Consider the following 18,127-nt stretch of genomic DNA (forward strand, 5'->3'; position numbering starts at 1 on the left):
TATATATATATATATATATATATATATATATAATGATAGAGAGATGCATAGATACTATAATATAACAAATGTTCTGTATGAGTTTTACATTTTGGACAGTAGATTGTTTTATTACTTTTTCATTTATTTATTCATTTTTTTAAATGTATTCAGTCTTTTTCTCAAAACGTATTTTATTATTTTACAGCATAAACTCAACATTCATCTCTGTTAATGCTAAGAATAGGATAAGGTGATTTACACACATTTCATTGGCTGTTGGAAAGCTGCCAGTAATGACCAACATGCCAATGAAACAGAATCTTCACTTTATTTATCCTGACTAGGGCTTGAACTTTACATTTTTATTTTCCATTCTATGCTTCTCTTAAAATGTTAATACTTTTTGTTAACCCGTTGTCAGCGTAGAGTTAAATGCTGTATATTGAAAGCAGGACAGGGTGAAACACGAATTAAAAATCTAAATGTTTATTGTAAATCCAAAACAAATCACAAAACATTAGGATGGATTAAAGCAAATGTTTGATCCACCAACTACAAAACTACAAACCTGTACTTGAAGTGTTGATTCAATCTGACCTACTATACAAAAAGTGAAACACTGAGTATTCCTTTAAACATCTTTCTCTCTACAATGATATATATATATATATATATATATATGTACACACACACACACACACAGACAAATACTAACATTACTGATAGCATGTTGTATATGGAGTTAACTTTAAAATATAAATTGATTGGCAATAATATATAAAAATACAGGGAAAAAAGTTGCAATTTAAAAAGTTAATAACCTGATATATGTATTTAAACATTTTAAAAAAAGTTCTGAATGTTCTTGTCTGTAAATATGTACAAACTAATTGACCTTTTTATGGATTTTTTTTTTAATGTGTATGTTCAATTGTTATATGTTCACATACAACTTTTATTGTTTATATATAATATATATATATATAATGGTCAGTTTCACCCAAATATTTACCTTGTCAACAGAAGAAACACTGCCATTATTCTCTTAAAATATGATTATTATTATTAGTGATGATGAATTGATGTAATTGCAAAATGATGCTCCAGTTGGCAAACCAGTTCTAATCATGTCAATTTCTCAAAGTACACAAGTACACCTGCATCTCTCAGTGGGCCAGTGGGTCTCCAAATCATGATAAAAATGTTTTGTTTTTGTTGTTCAATACAGACAAAATACGGATAATAGCTCTCACATTAAACGGAATTATAGGCTTTTTAAAATATAATGCAATGGAAAAATAGAGCTGTGAACTTCATTTTAATATGGATTTATCAAGAACTGTTTTAATTACAAAACGTGTCCATGACACTTCATTATTTTGGTACAATTAAGCAGAACTGACTGGGCTATGATGCAGTGGCAGTGCCTGGAGATTGTGATTTTCAGATTCTTAGAGGTTCCTCATCTGTTATTGGGCAATTTTTCATAACAGAGCACTTCCTAAGTCAAACAAACCACAAGTGCAGCGAAGTGAACTTGAGTTGAGTGCATTCTGGTTTATCTTTCCATTGAAAAAATAAACTATTATACTGACTAATAACTGTGCAGGAATGTGAGCAGAGATTACCATTAAGCATAATGTTTTTAAACGTAATGAATATTATGAGTCCGTTCATGTACACAAAGGACCGTAATTTACTTCAGTACACATGACTGTAACCTTTAACTGCAATCTGACCTTTGAGTGAGGCTAGAAAGATCACATATGTTTAAATGATGCATACCCAAAAAGGAGAAATTGTTCATTTTTGATATATTTAAACCTATTGTGCAGAAAGTTATGGTGGGGCTTTACTTTGACTGCATATGATATGCATAAGCACACTTAATTCTAAGAAATAGGTAGAACGGAGGGTGATATTTTAAGGTTTATTTCAAAAGATGTTTTTCATCTGCATTAGGTATTTTGGTATTTTAGATTATAGGTTCTTCCCTATATGACTTCTTACTCAAATAAGTATTAGAATTGAAGTATTAGAAGCGGTCTTACGTTTTTGTGCAATTAGGACACAAGCAATTTGAGACACAGTCCTCGTGAGCTGCCAGGGCTGGATCGTTATGCTTGAGGATGCCAAGTTTGAGTTTGAATCCTTCTAGCGAGGAAAAGAAAATCAGGTGTGGTTAATTTCTTTACTGAGCTACATCAACCATCAGTGGGTTATTGCCTGAAGAGGTGGTACGGATTGGCCGAGGCCCAGTTCACTTGTATTAGTAAAAATAAAATGAAGTTAGTATTAAAACAGTCATTGATAGGATTTAAAGACGCTTGTATCCTCTTGTTAGATGTCAGGAGTGAATTTAAATTTCAAAGAAAACTAATTGAAGGGGGGAAAAAGGAGAACTAGACTAGATTGGAGCTCTAAATATTTTAAAATAACTAAATCTGACTAATGAGTTGGTGTAGTTTCCAAAATCTGTGCTCATAACAAGTCTGATGTGCACACATTTTAGTTTCTCGTTTCTTTTTAGCTTTTGAACTTCTGTACTTCATTTAGTTTACCACATGCAGCGTGTGACCACTTTATGTAGAATTTGATCAAAACCAAAATGGCACCTCCTAAGGGACAGCTGGGAAAAGATTAACTATGTGTTTGGTCCAATTATTCTGTAGACAATAGTGCCAAAAGAAAGTTAGCCATTGGTTGCTTTTTTAGAGACCCAGTAGAGACAAATAATTATATGTGCATGTTTGTGTGCACTGTTTGTTTGTTTAAATTTCCTATGCACAAAAAAAGATTTTATGCACCAACGTATGGAGACCAGACATCAGAATAAATTTAAAATGGAAAGGAGCTGGTAATGTGTCACTTTTAATATTTGACCGATTGTTAGTAGAAACGAACTTTAAAACGATGCTAACCCCTAAAATATGTTTGGATTTGTATCGCATGTAAGCGAGCAAAACTCAGAAGTGAATATTATTCCAAGTCTTTTAATTTCTCCAAGGCGCAGTTGTTTCCTTGCGAATACATACAAAATGAAAGCCAATGAAAGCAGTGTATTTGATGCTTTGAGATTGTGAGGTGTTTCTTTCCAATCCGCTCAGCTCAACAACAAAACTCTTCACGTAAAATAGCCTGGGGAAAGAAACTAAATGTGACAGCTAGGCGCGGCCATACCAGCCAATTAAACATAATGAATGCTTTATTAAAATCAAAGTCCTCATGAGCTGCACTTACATATGAGTTTCATTCGAGCCAAATGTCATGCTAAGTGATACATATAAATGGCTAAGGGTGAATTACAACCGCGGTGTTACACAGACAAACCGAATCAGAGCTGCTGCTTGTCTGTTTCCAAAACACACTCTAATCACGCCGAACCCATTCCTTGTTGAGATACCTTGGTATGTGAGCTGCAGGATTAGCTCCTACCCCACTGTTCTTAAAGGGCATAATAATGTTGTCTCCACCTTTCACGTGGGATTTCTTGGTTTTAAGTGCATGGGGTCATTTAACCCTCTTTCCGACTATGGTTGGAAAGCAAAAACACTTAATGGCCAATCACAATGTGCCCAGAACTCACATGGTCGCAGTCACACCTAAAACATGGCAACTCCACAGCTGGAACCTGGGAGCAAAGAAAGGTCACAAGCTTGAGATTCCCTCTCACACAGAGTTTATGTATGTATGCATTTATTTATCACATGATATTGGATGTTGTTGAGCATCTTTTACCAGCTGCTTCACTAGGCCTATGTATGTCCTGGATGTTCCTAGACAAAAGATCATTGGGATCACAGGACTTAGGCACAGTAAATAAATGCATATGTTAGAGGGGCTTGATTTCTGCAAAGCCATATGCTCTTTATAAAGAGAAATATTGTGTGTGTGTGTGACTCCTTTTGCTTATTGAGTGGGTGAGCTTTTGTATTTTTATAATTTATGTGTAATCATCTCAGATGTATTTAAATGAAACAGCAATCTTTTAATTAGACTTATACAATCCTCGATAATTTCATTTAACATTTCAATTAAACAATTAAACATCTGTTATGGAGCTGCACATCTACAAAGGTTTGCAGTATTGACGGATTCTACCCAATAAGTTATATTACATTATGACAACTTTCAGAGATCACTACATCTGAGAAAAAATAATACATTAAGAAAGAAAGATTAAGGAAATACAGACAGAAAAAATATCAGGATTACAATGTAGAATTTTGTAGTTTGCATTGTTTTTCCAAAGCATAAATATATACTAATATGTAGGTAATGGGCTTGAAACAATATCTAGAGAGATAGATAGATAGATAGATAGATAGATAGATAGATAGATAGATAAATAGAGTATTGCATCCGGTTTGCATCAACAGATACAGGTAATTTTATTTTATTTCTTCTAACAAAGATGCATTCAATCCTTACACAGTAAATGGTTTTATGTCACTTTATGTTATCATGTGGGGAACAGAAGACTGTGAGCATAATGCTGCCTGCCAATTGCTAACAGCTGAGGCCAGAAAGGAGCCATTTTACGCCCAGCCATGGCTGTCAGCTTCTTTGTTAGCCGACAGCCTGAGCGATATGGCTTCTCTAACTGAGAGATTTCCCCATACATTCGGAGGAAATCTGCTTAAAATACCATGACTGGGTTTTCTGGGAGAGTTCGACCACCAGTGGGCAGATTTAATAACAATGAGAAGTTAAAGGCTGTTACTGTTTTTAAACCAGTGTTGCAGTCTTGAAGACCACAAGAAGACTCGGGCTGTCAAAGGAAGAATATTTTTCCTGTGATTTACAACCTAATTGGAGACCCCTTTTTCCTGTTTCTGCATTGCAACATTCATGAGTGGTTTGGCAACTGACTTGAAAACTTGGCAAAGACCATATATATATATATATATATATATATATATATATATATATATATATATATTACAAAAGCTGAGAATGCATTTATTTTTTTGGCTGAAGTGTTTGCTCATGTGATTTGACACCACTTTTTTTTTTTTTTTAAGGACCACTATATAAAAGCCATGAAGTAACAATATACTATATAAATTATTTTTATATACATATATAAACAGTATTTTTTAATCTAATTAATTAGTATTTATTTAATTATTCAATCATTCATCCATTTATTTGTTTGTTTTTGTTTCCACAGATTGTTTGGTACATATTCATTTGATTTAATTGAATTCATTTATGAAACAGCAGAGGATATCCAAATATGGACTCCGTGAGCAGTGTGGAATTACCAATATAAGAAGATTAATTACTTGAAATGTGTCAATCACTATTAGTAGAAGCTAGAAGATTGGTTTAACACATTTGCCAATGAGAGGTTTTCAGTACAGGTATACATAGTAATTATAATTTAACACCCATCTCATAATTCCTCCTCTTCCAGTGCTGGTTAATTTCTCAGTGATGAAGTCATAATTCTCACAAACAAATGAAAAGACAGTTGGTTTTCTTTTTAATATATATCAAATATACACCGAATATCAATATAAGCATTGCCATGTTATAATGTTATAATGACTATCTGTGGAAAATGACATTAATAATAAGTGACAAAGTACATTATGAAAGAAAAAGAAAACACTTATTTTAATGTGGGTGTGTAACACATTTCTTCAAGCAACAAACATGCCAAAATTAATTGTTTTAGTAGCCAATATTAATATGCAAAACATTATTCTCATAAGAAATGCTTCCCTAAGGGTCCAGATGTCCCGCCACTTTACTATGATTTCTAATGTCTATCACTGTAATGGCTGCTGGGATAATTTGTTTTAGGGAAATGAGAGATATGAATGTAGCATCAATTGAGATCAGTCTTTCCTACAGTGATCACATTATCGTTGACTGACCTGTACTGTTCTAGCCGCAGGACCATAACCTATACAGTTATACCCATGTGCAGTGTGCTAAAGTAAATGTGCATCAGAAACACACTTACATGGCGTTCTGCTGGTATTTGTCAGGGAAAAACATCACTCAGAGTATTAAAAACTACAAGCATGACTGGCATTTATGGGTTGTAAAATATTCAATAAAGGTTTACAGTGATCTTAAAGTCATTGAAATGGGCTAGCCATGGTTGGAATTTGTTGTAATGTTCGTTGAGGTGTTTGTGTAAGAAATGTTTTCTTCTAAAATTGACATTCATTTGACACGATCATTGATTTATTGAATTATTGTCAGTTACTTCTGTATTTCACCTGTTTTAATTATGTCTGTACTGTGTATACATGGGTGTTGTTTTATAATAGAAAGAGGGAAATTATGAATGAACTGGTGTAGGTGTATGAGGAAAAAGTGTCCCCAGATATATAGAAGTGTCTTATACTAAAATGCATTCATTATTACTTACTTAACAAAACGTAGAACTTTCATCCCATTTTTATAAAAACAAAAACATTACGCTAAACATCTTTCACATCACACTTTGATGTTCTGAATGCTAAAATAAATTAATCTATTCATATATAGATATATACCATTAATTAAAAAAACTCAAACAAACAAACAGCAGTTATAATTAAGTATTTGAATCAAATATAAGAAAGGAGTCAGAACTAAATACAATTCCAATATTAATAATCAAAGTAATGTAGTCAAGGAACAAACATCAATTATGAAGAAATATTGAAGGGGCATAAAAAAGTATTTAATCCGTACAAGTTATCCAAAATGGATTGTTCCTGATGACACTGAAAACGCTGAAATAGTTTTAGTGATTTAACACTTCTCTTTGTTCATCAAGAAACTTTTAAAATCTGGAACATATTAAGTGCAGCAATATGGTGTTTTACTGGAATTACTGGAATATTTCCCTCTGCCTGGGATGGGGATTTCATCTCACAATCTCCTGATTGTAAATTGGACATGCTAAGCTTCAACTAAACAGGACAAAGCCCTGTTTATGGGTTTGTGGACAGTGACTTGTTTAGGCACACATGGCATGAGTCTTTCTCAGCAGCAGGGTTTTTTGTTACAAATACCCACATCAAATATCTACTTTTAACATTAGAACCGCCTCTCCCGCTAAATGTGCGGCTCCTTCATAAAACAGCTGTGAGACGAAAATGAGAACCAAACAGTTGGATAAAACTTAATATTTTTACTTGAATATGAATATGAATATGACACATAACATTTTCACGCCAGAAACACAGCATTTACATAAATTCAAGTATTTTTCTTATGAACACGTACATAAACATGGACAAACTGTAACATTTACATGTAAAATGGCATAAACAGACACACACTTATCTTAGCAGACTTATACAATTATAAAACATAAATAACCAGTTATAAAAATTGCATAAAACAATAATATAACATCTTATGCAACTGGAAAGTACTCCAAAATGACTCTATTACAGCAGCAGATGTCAATGCAGAAAACACACTTTTCAACACTACAACTAATTTGCCACAGACGGTCTTTTCACAGACATCAACAGGGCTGTTTGTGTGGCATTAGCAGCCTGGCAGTGTCTTTATTCCGTGTGCCTGTGGGCAGCGCTGGCTGAAGGGTGAGTGGCATCTTGTCAGTCCTGTATAGATACTGATTTGAAGTGCCAACATCAGTCTAATAAACACTAACACCAGCCAGCCTGTTGCCAGCCCCACAATACAAATACCTAATACAAATAATAATAATGAGCATACATGATCAAACAGTTGACTGATCAAGGCATTGATCTAGAGACCTGTGTTTGCAATGTGATCAAGATTTAATTCCAAAGTTAGAAACTTGCTGAGCCGATCAGGACAGGCAGACTATTTTGTGACATCTGCTAATTCAATAAATAATGATAATCATATGAATATATTATTTGTAGAAATTCACGTGTTTTAGCAATCAAAAGCTTCAAAAGCCACTCAAAAAGCATATGGTGGTGCTAGTGTTAAACAAACAGAATCCTTTACATTTTTCACTAGGGGCCACAGAGCCCAGATATTACCATTTGGGATTTGCATTGTTTTTATTTTACAGAAACTGGAGGTATAGCAAAAATAAATGGTGCATTTGTAAAAGAACATGGTCAGTCCATCAGTAAATGTCTTGCAAAATGCTTAGAGGAGGGACTTGGCCCCAATACACAGGTCAATTTCACCTAGATACTAACCAGAAACAAGAGCAACATCTTTTGAGATTAATTAGATGGATATTGTTTTTATTTTTAAATGTATTCAAATGCAAACCATGTAGCAGAATGGTAGAAATATACAGTAGTATCACAGTATGTGCATTTACTAACAATTCCCAAGAACATACAGGCAGTATTTTGATATATATCAAAAATATATATGAAGATGAAATAAGAAGCTTTGCTGGCATCATCTGTAAAAGAGATGCTGCTAATCGAAAACAAGTGGAAACATCTTGTGGAGGCCTTCATCCAGCAGTGGATCGATAAAGGCTGCTGCTACTGCCGATGATATATATATATATATATATATATATATATATATATATTACCAGTTGGATGCACTATGAAATGGCCCAGCGAGTTCTGCTCTGTACAGTTTGCATGTTTATGTATAGGTGTGATTCACAGAAAGGGTGAAGCAGGAGGAATGGCAAGGTTGATGATGAGTTCAAAGCAGAGCCGGATCAAAAGAACGTCATGGGGAAAGCTTGAAGGACAGTACACAGGTTTCATTTGAGGCAGTCTCTTCAATAATCTAATGTACAGTGCAAAGATTTGAGGTTTACCAAGTCCCAATGTTTCTGTTTTAGTCTTTGGTGACCCAATTCTCCTGGGGCTTTTGCTGTCTGTCAAAGTTTTACTAAAACTTCCATACAAACAAGAAGTTATGTGTTGCGAATTTCTGATGAACAACAAAGGCAGAAGTGGCGGTGCCGTGCAGGGGAGGGGGATGTTTTGTATAAAGGGAAAAGAAAGGACATTTAGAGGTCATTGCTGAAGTAGAAATTGACAGAAGCAATACAATACAATTCATCAAGGCATCAAGCTCAGCCTGACTGTCAACAACATTGGAGGGCCTTGCAAGTCCCCTAAAAGAAAAAAAAAAAGAATAGAAAAAAAATCTATAAAAAAAGGCAGAGTTTGTAACAGTTTCTATTACACTGCTCAAGAATTTGCCTGGGAGCTTGGCTTGACAGATTAGCCCTCTACCCAGATCGAGCAGTACGGTGGTGAAACAAGAGCTACTTTTATGAGGTACGTAACACAAGAACAGGGCAGCCGCAGTAAGACTGGAAAGCGATCTCTTGATGAAAGTGAGCGCACTGCTCCACCTTTCAAGTTTCCATAGTTTTTATTTGGAGTGCTCACAGACAGAGCTGCAGACAGAAATGACAGACAATTAAGATTGCACAAAGGCAGGGAAATTCAGTATCAGGCTACATTACCCCAGCAAGCCGGCAGGATTTCAATGCATATGGTTGCCTTTTGTAATAAAATTCCAAAGTAGTGGCAAAAAATAACGGCCTTGAGCTCAGCCAGTAGGTTAAACATGCAGTTATATACCTGGCAAATTCCAGTTTAAAAACTACCTCTATGCATCAAAGGCGAGAAGAAATAGAGGGGGATTAATGCTGAAATAAACCTTGGGTTTCTACATATCAAAGAATAGATAAAGCTTATGAAGTTTAATTCACATGTTTCATTCCCTGAAAATGGGCATTTGTGCTGGTCGACTTGTCCCTGTGGAATGATGACGGGGTGATAACGATCCATTTTCAATTCCATATCCGCACGCTGTATCCATTTTAAGGGAAGAATCGGGCTTAAAAATATAAATTAACCTCACCCTGGCAGAAAAAAAAAAATGGATCCTTTCATAAATAGCCATCGACAGGGATTGCTAGATAGCATAACTGAGATGTTCCAGTTCAAGCCAAGACATAGCACTTAAAGATGCTGGCAGTGGGATTGTATATACAAGCCGTGATTTGGGATTCTTTTCAGAGCACAAATAAATAAATAAAAACATTTCACTTTCCAGCGCTTCAATGTATAAGTCAGGAATTGGATTTCACTTACAGACCAATACCAAGGACATTCAGGTGAGCCACTCGGCTGTATTAAGGATCAATACCAAACCTACACATTGTTTGTAGCTAGTGTGAAGTTTCAAAAATGTAGGCCTTGGCATACTTGCCCTAGAAGGATGAAACGGCAAATGCAAACAGTACTAACATAATATGGGTGGCATTTTCCTTTAGAATATGCTCTATGTTTTATTTTGTTCTCTTATTTCAGAGCAAGTCCCCCAGGGAGTGGACTTTGGAGGGTGCATATATGCCCATCAAAAGTAAACAATCACTGAGAGCAATTTTTCCTAAGGTCAGTTAATAACAGACAGGATAATAATACTGCAGTATACATGAAAGATCTAGTCTTTACCATCTGTTATGCTTTTTGTCCAACATTAGTATTGTACATCCTCCTGTGTACAGATCAGGGAAATGTGAATGGTTAACTACCAGTTTTATATTGTTTTTATACATGTTGGCCCTTTGATAATTTGGAATTTGTGTTCTATAGATACACACAGAGTATCTTATTTAAACCTAATATATAATAACAAACACAAAATATGTTATTTGTTTTTAATTTTAAGATTTTTTTTTTACGGTTTTGCTATACGGTGTCATGAATAAGAAACATATTTTCATGATTCCAGGAAAAGGTGTCTTTACAACCCAAAGCAAAAGCAGCTGAGCTGATAACATGAACGTCTAAAATTTCCAGAATGTTTAAACAAACACATAGTTCAAATAATATTTCCTTTGTCTTTTTCTTCCTTTCCTTTGCTTCACAACGGGAACTGTAATTGGTCAAGAGTCTTGTGCCTTCCAACTCTGCTGCCATTTCCAACTTGTTTGAGGCATGACAAACATTTGACTCTGTATTGTTTAAAGGTAAAATACAAATTGGTCCAGGCCGTAAATGGCCCTGACTACCTTCAAAATCCAATGTGAATTGAGTCAATGAAATTAATTGTGTGTCTATAACGATGTGGTTTTAAAACCTTCTGCAGAAATGTACAACTCATCAAGATGTTGTTACGTGACATAAGATTGTTCAACTAGCTTGGCTCTTGACCAATAAGCCCTCAGTTTTTACTGTATGGATCACATATGATTAATGGCACACATGATGTCAGAAAAGTGGCCGACAGTTTTCAGTTAACACCACAGTTTTGCACTCTACTGTTGCTACACATTGAAAATAATATCTGAGTTCCCTATGCAATATCACGCAAAAGTGAATATAATGAAAGTCAAACATGAAATATGAGTTGATAGTCCTTTACATATGACAACTATATATTTCTTAAGAGAAAGAGTCTAATAGGATTGAGTTACTGATATGCGTTTTTTTTTCAATACTATTAATCATAATATTTGTAACGTTTGGATAGACGGTGTTGAGTCGTGTAATATATCATACATTCACATATTATGTAAGTTCATTTGGCTGAACCTTTTAAAGGAGCTACATGTCATCTGCAGTTCATAAACGCGGTGCACTGCTTAGCACTAGGTTGAGCAAGATTTATCCCCCCAATCCTTTAAATAATACACTGCACACAACAGCCACCGCAAGGATTGAAGTGGAGATTCTGTAACAGAAATGCCAACCATTAACATCTCCTGTTTTCACTTACCCCATGGTTATTAAATACCTCACAAGTAGTAAAGCGGTTTTAGGATTAATGGTCAGCAAGATGGCATTTGAAACATCATGTCGTGGCCGAACTTAATCTGTCAATCAGGCAGGCGACACACATCGGCTGTGAAGACTAACAAACAAACAAAAATAAAGCCAGACAGGCTGGTGCAAGATTGTTGGGAAACATTATAAGATTGTCTTTTGCGATTGGGTTTCCAAGTTGGCTAACTATTATTAGTCACTGATATAGAAACCTACATTTCTGTTGTTTAAAGGCACAGCAAGTAAATTACTATTTCTAATCAATTACACTTAATATATTCAAACCCTTTCTTGCACATACGTTATTTAATCTTTAATTACATCTATAAATTGATTTATAATTATTTTTTCGGTGTTGATTAGCGATTGTTAATTTAGGTTACACTATGAGACAAGACTTTTACAGTAAATTAGTTGTTTGGGATTATACAGTTCCCATAATTGCCAGAATCAATATGCTTGAGGAGCAAACAAACAACAATAAAAAACAATTAAATGTTCAAATGGTTAAATGAACATCTAAAAACACTGTTTCAATATTTGTGAAGTCCTATTTTGGCATCCATTATATTAACTGTTTTTGGTAGCTTATTGGACTCTATATTCTACCCTAACTTTGAATTTTAAATATGCCAACTGCACACATAATCTATCTATCTACTGTTAGAAGTACAACAGTAACCATGTCTGTAATCTCACCTCTGTCAGAGCCAACTCCCATTGTCCACTTTTGGCTCCATATCAACGCTTTATCCCCTGGTTATTACCTCATCAGTACTTTAAATATTGTATATAGTAATACATTAATGAATACATCTAGATCGCCTCTGCATGCCATAGTCAAGAATAAATGCAAGCTCTATAGATGTACAATGTCAGATGTCTTCCTCTCACAGAATGACAAAACTGTTAATTTACAACCTAAAGATACGTGACAACCGATCACTTTAGCATGTGTTTAGCAGACATCAAGAAACTATATTTCTTGGAAACGCTGTAGTCAGCTCCTTTGCACATTGCATTATTTTCTTTCTTCATTTCTAATTTAGTTTTGAGTGGACTGTGAGATGAAACTGAGCTACTTATTTTGGTTAAGAGGGGAATCCGCACAACAGAGGAGACAACACAAGCAACATGCTGATTTTATTCTCTAAATGATGGTTAAAAGAGTTCAGCTTGAATATGAGGTAATATCACAAGTCGGAGGCCCAATAACGTTTATCATGTGTGCAATGCATTGAATGCCAGAATCAATAAATCTGACGAAAGCTTGTTATAAACCACACATGCAGTTCAATACTATAGACTTTAAACTTTAGATTAATTTTAAACGGGAAATAAATAATTCTCAAGGAAGCAGACAGACAGTATTTATCCATTACCCTTTTATTAAGATCAGCATTGTGTTTCCCCATTTTATTAATTTTAGAAAGGTAATTTGGTCCTTAGCTCATTATAGTAGGACAGTTCTTTGATTTTATACATTTCAAAAGGTCTCAAAAGGCCAATAGAAATTCCAGATGGAAGTCTCTGTATGGCAGATGAAGCTACGATTTACATTCAGGGATTATTACTCTCACTGCGTTCCTTTGCTTCAAAACACACACTGTTCTTCCAGTTTAAAGTTCATTTATTTGTGTTTACCTAATTTTCCAGCTTGGTTAATCGAGCATTTTACTTGGCGACCACGGTGCATTAAAGTTTCAGTGCGAGCTTGATATAAATTTCCTAAAAAATATTGCAAAATTGAAACGTGGGGGCTGGTGGAGTCAGAGTGTCTGCAGGATGTAATTTGACATGCTGGTTACTCTGAGTCCAATCTGGAGCTGACACAAAAGTATGAGGGGCCGTTCGATTCAAAAATAACAGAAAAAATAAATCGTATACAAAAGTGGATATATCATATAGTAGAAAAAAGTATACCAAAGTGGATATATCATATACCAGAAAAACTGTCACGTTGCACAATTTTTTTTTTTAATTGAACGACCCCTCATACAAAAGCTCCATTTAATGTACTGCCAATCAGCGGAATATACTACCGTAATATCTGTATTATGGAATGCCGTACATTTTTTAGTTGTTATTATTACTGAGCCGAGACCAAGCACTTAAAAGATCAAGAGAATGCCTTTTTAAAATTATTCCTCAGTGCAGAAACACATTATTGTTGTTGTGATGGTGCCTCCAACAATGAAACATAGTTCCAGTGCTTTTTTTTTGCACTCCATATACAATTTCTGGTGGTTATGTCAATTATTATCAAGCTTGGCATTCACATCCTGGATTATTAAACCATTAAGGATTTTATGACAGTATCCAATACATTTTTTTTTATATTATGTAATACCACCACCATTTATGATTACACTGCCTAACATTTTAAAATATAATGCCCATAACACAGGTATGGTTTAACAATTGTTTAAACACATTTAAATAAATTATATATGCCTATATCGATCCACTGCTGGATGAAGGCCTCCCCAAGATGTTTCTACAGCTTTTCTTTTCATGCCTGCAAAGTTTATGATTTCCTCTTCCCGTCTTTTATGTGGTTGTCTTTTTTCTTCTCTTGGGATCCATCCGATAACTTCCTTTGTCCATCTTTGATCTGTTCCTGCCATGTGTCCGGCCCAGTGCCATTTTATCATTTTCACTCTTTCAATTATGTCACATATTTTGGTTTGTTCTCGTATACGTTCATTTATTTTTCTATATCTTCTTGTTTTTCCAGGCATGCAGCTTTCCATGCTTCTTCGTGTCGTCTGCAGTTACTGCTTCAATATATATGTATAGGTATCTAGCAATTTACTGACCACCTGCAAAATGTGGAAAATTCACATTGGACCTTGGCCAGAAATGTCCCATGACATGTAATCCACAGAACACGAGTAGTCAAGATGACATGCAGAAATTCGAATAAGACACTGTAAAGCTTAAAATGTTTTTACTTTAACAAAATAATAAACAACATATTAGCCCTCATCTGTTGCAAACCGAGTCAATCACCTAGTGCGAGGATTAGAACATTAACAAGTTTATATTCTGCCTACACCTTTTGAAAGGATTCAATTTACCTAATCTTGTTTAGCTTTAGAGTACATGGCTTTGAGGCATTTGGGCATCCTTTTTTCAAATGTGCTTCCTTTGTGAACATTTGCATATCTACATTTTTGTCTGCAATTCAGGAAAGTTGCTGCTTTGGCCTTCATCGAACTAGGCTGAGAAGCATTCCAGGGTCTACCTAGAGGCTTAATATATGTTTGATGTGTATAGATAACCACCTGTTCTTTTCAGATTTACAAAAATGCTAAACTGCCTCTTGATCCTAATAGGATAGAATGCAGGTCTTTATAACACACATCCTGTGAAGTGGAAAATACGCCGCCTTGGCTGCTTCTTATAGACCGATTTAGCTCAGATCAGAAAGAAAAGGCCCAAGGTATAAAAAATACCTGATATTTGTAGAGGTCTGTGGAAAAAAACAAAAACAAATTATGAATACATACATACATATTTATACTGTGCATTTCTCAAAAAGTCTTCTGCTAAAATGTAAACAAAACACAAAATAAAGTATATAGAAAAATAAACTTGGATTGTATTGATATGCTAAAATGTACAATAATTAGAGTTTGTACTTATGAATTATATATATATATATATATATATATATACAGCTCTGAAAAAAAAATTAAGAAAAAAACATTGATTTCTGAACTTGCAGTGGTCTCTTAATTTTTTCCAGAGCTGTACAGTATGTCACAGGTGGTATGTGAGAACTAAACCTCAGAAGAATACACTACACCAATTATTTATAGAGGCGAACCTCACAACACCCAATTACAACTCCCCATGCTTGTACCAGGACCTCAGGACACCTAACCACAGACACAAGGTGAGTTACAATAATTATGTGGTTTATTCTCTTCAACAATTCAAGGAAATAGGGGTCACATAGTCTGTTTCCACTGGCACAATGTCTAGGGGAGTAGCTATATCTAATACTACATGCAAAGCTAAGATTGCCTTTATAAGACCAATAAGATAACCAAAAAGGTCCTAAGATAATAGCCTAACCCCATCTAGCTGCCAAAGGCTCTCTTATATCCAGGTAGTCTCTCCTCTCTGGAGTCAGGAGCACTGGCGAAGAGGATTTGAAAGTATGGGTGTGGCGACACCCTCAAATAAAACATACAAAGTTGTGACACGAAAACATATATTAAAATTAGATGTACTAAAGCCATCAGCCCTTGCAACACTTCAGTCACAATCGTGTCAGTTAGTTAAGAACTTAGAAAAGTTTGGAAAACATGTTTTATCACAATCAGCAACCCTACAGTTTTTCCCTAAAACTTATTTCAAATTTCAGGATTCCCTAGTGTGTTATGAGCAATAGACTGTACACAAATGCATTTAAAACCTCCCATTTATCCTGAGCATATTGAAAAGAGAAAGAGAAAACACACAAATTGTCCAGGTGTTTGTGATTGAGATGTAATTATAACTAGGCACATATAAGGACCAGGGTGAAACTGTGGTGTGCTCAAGACCAGGCTGGAGTAGTGCAATGGCCATGAACATCAGGCTAAGCAAGATTCAGCTGCTACTATTTATCTCAAAGTATCACAAAAGTAATGCAAGGTTTCTCGTAAAATGTAGTTAAAAAAACAGCCTTTTGAATCTGTCTTCATTAACATATTTTCTCTAAGTACATAGGATAAAAAATATATATTATGGGAATGATTTAGTATCTCATGCCCTCGATTTAGTATTAGTATTTCTATGCATGTACACTTTGCTCACATATAAGGAAGTACTACAAAATCTAGATATTGTGTGTTCCCACAAGATTTTAAATCGTACCCACAAACTTTTAAATCGTACGCACAAGATAATAAATCGTTCCCATGAGATATTAAATCATTCCCACGATTTAGTTTAGATACTAAACTGTTCCCACAATATACTTATTTTTTTCCCTCATGTCCCTTCTCAGGCTCCATAGCACAACAAAGTCCTTATATGCAGTATGTTTGTGCTGCAGCTCAACTTCTTACTGCATCTCCCCCTAAATGCACTGGACATTTCAAATCACACATCATTTTCAGACCAGCAACAAATTAAACATTTACAACCAGATCAGCACAGTGCAGAACATATACAATAGGAGGAATAGCATAGGATCTTAAGTTAGTTTAAACCCATTATGATGATTTTTATGGCAAGCCAAATTACCATTTAGAGATATCTCTAAATGCATTTCAAGATATCTTCATATATTTTGAGATATCCCTAAATCAGTTAAAGATATCTTAAAATAATTGAGATATCTCTAATTGATTTGAAGATATCTTGATTTACAGATATCTGCAAATTACTTCCTATTCATTTAGAGATAGCTCTAAATCATTTTGAGATATCTTCAGATGACTTCCTGTTCATTTAGAGATATCTGCAAATAATTTCAAGATTTCTTCAAATGTCTTCCTGTATTTTGGCTGAGATTATCACTTCCTATTTCCTCATTCAGTTACATAGAAATGCAGGAAGTGATAATCCTGGGCTACATACAGGAAGTGATTTGAAGATATCTCAAAATTATTTCAAGATATCTCTAAATCATTTAAAGATATCTGCAAATCATTTAGAGTTATCTCTAAATGTATGTTTAAATGAGATATATTTAAATGATTTAGAGATATCTCTAAATATTTGAATATATCTTTAAATTAATTAAATATATCTCTAAATGTTAATTTGGCTTGCCATAGATTTTAGACATCTCAAAACACCAGATTGACTTTGTTTTCATCTCACCTTCCGTCTCTTAAACAATAAGGATCCATTAATTTGGTTGAAGATTGAAAGATTGAAACATTATTGTTTAAAACAAAGAAAGTTACATGTGTATTCATGTTTAATACTCAAATAGAGCATTACAGTCATTCAAAATAGTCACAGTAAAGAACTGATTAAGACAGATTTTTCAGATTTTCACAATTAAACATAAATAATAATAATACATGATAATAATCATAGTTTACTTATGGCCCCTTTTAAAGGCCAGTGGTTTACATGTATTGCACTTGAAGCAATATACACCAATCAGCCATAACATTATAACCACCTGCCTAATATTGCGTAGGTCCCCCTTTTGTTGCCAAAACAGCCCTGACCCGTCAAGGCATGGACTCCACTAGACCTCTGAAGGTGTGCTGTGGTATCTGGCACCAAGACGTTAGCAGCAGATCCTTTAAGTCCTGTAAGTTGCGAGGTGGGGCCTCCATGGATCGGACTTGTTTGTCCAGCACATCCCACAGATGCTCGATTGGATTGAGATCTGGGGAATTTGGAGGCCAAGTCAACACCTTGAACTCGTGATTCATCAGACCAGGCCACCTTCTTCCATTGCTCCGTGGTCC

The sequence above is a fragment of the Amia ocellicauda genome, chromosome 18 (genome assembly GCF_036373705.1).
Source record: "Amia ocellicauda isolate fAmiCal2 chromosome 18, fAmiCal2.hap1, whole genome shotgun sequence".
Lineage (NCBI taxonomy): Eukaryota > Metazoa > Chordata > Actinopteri > Amiiformes > Amiidae > Amia > Amia ocellicauda.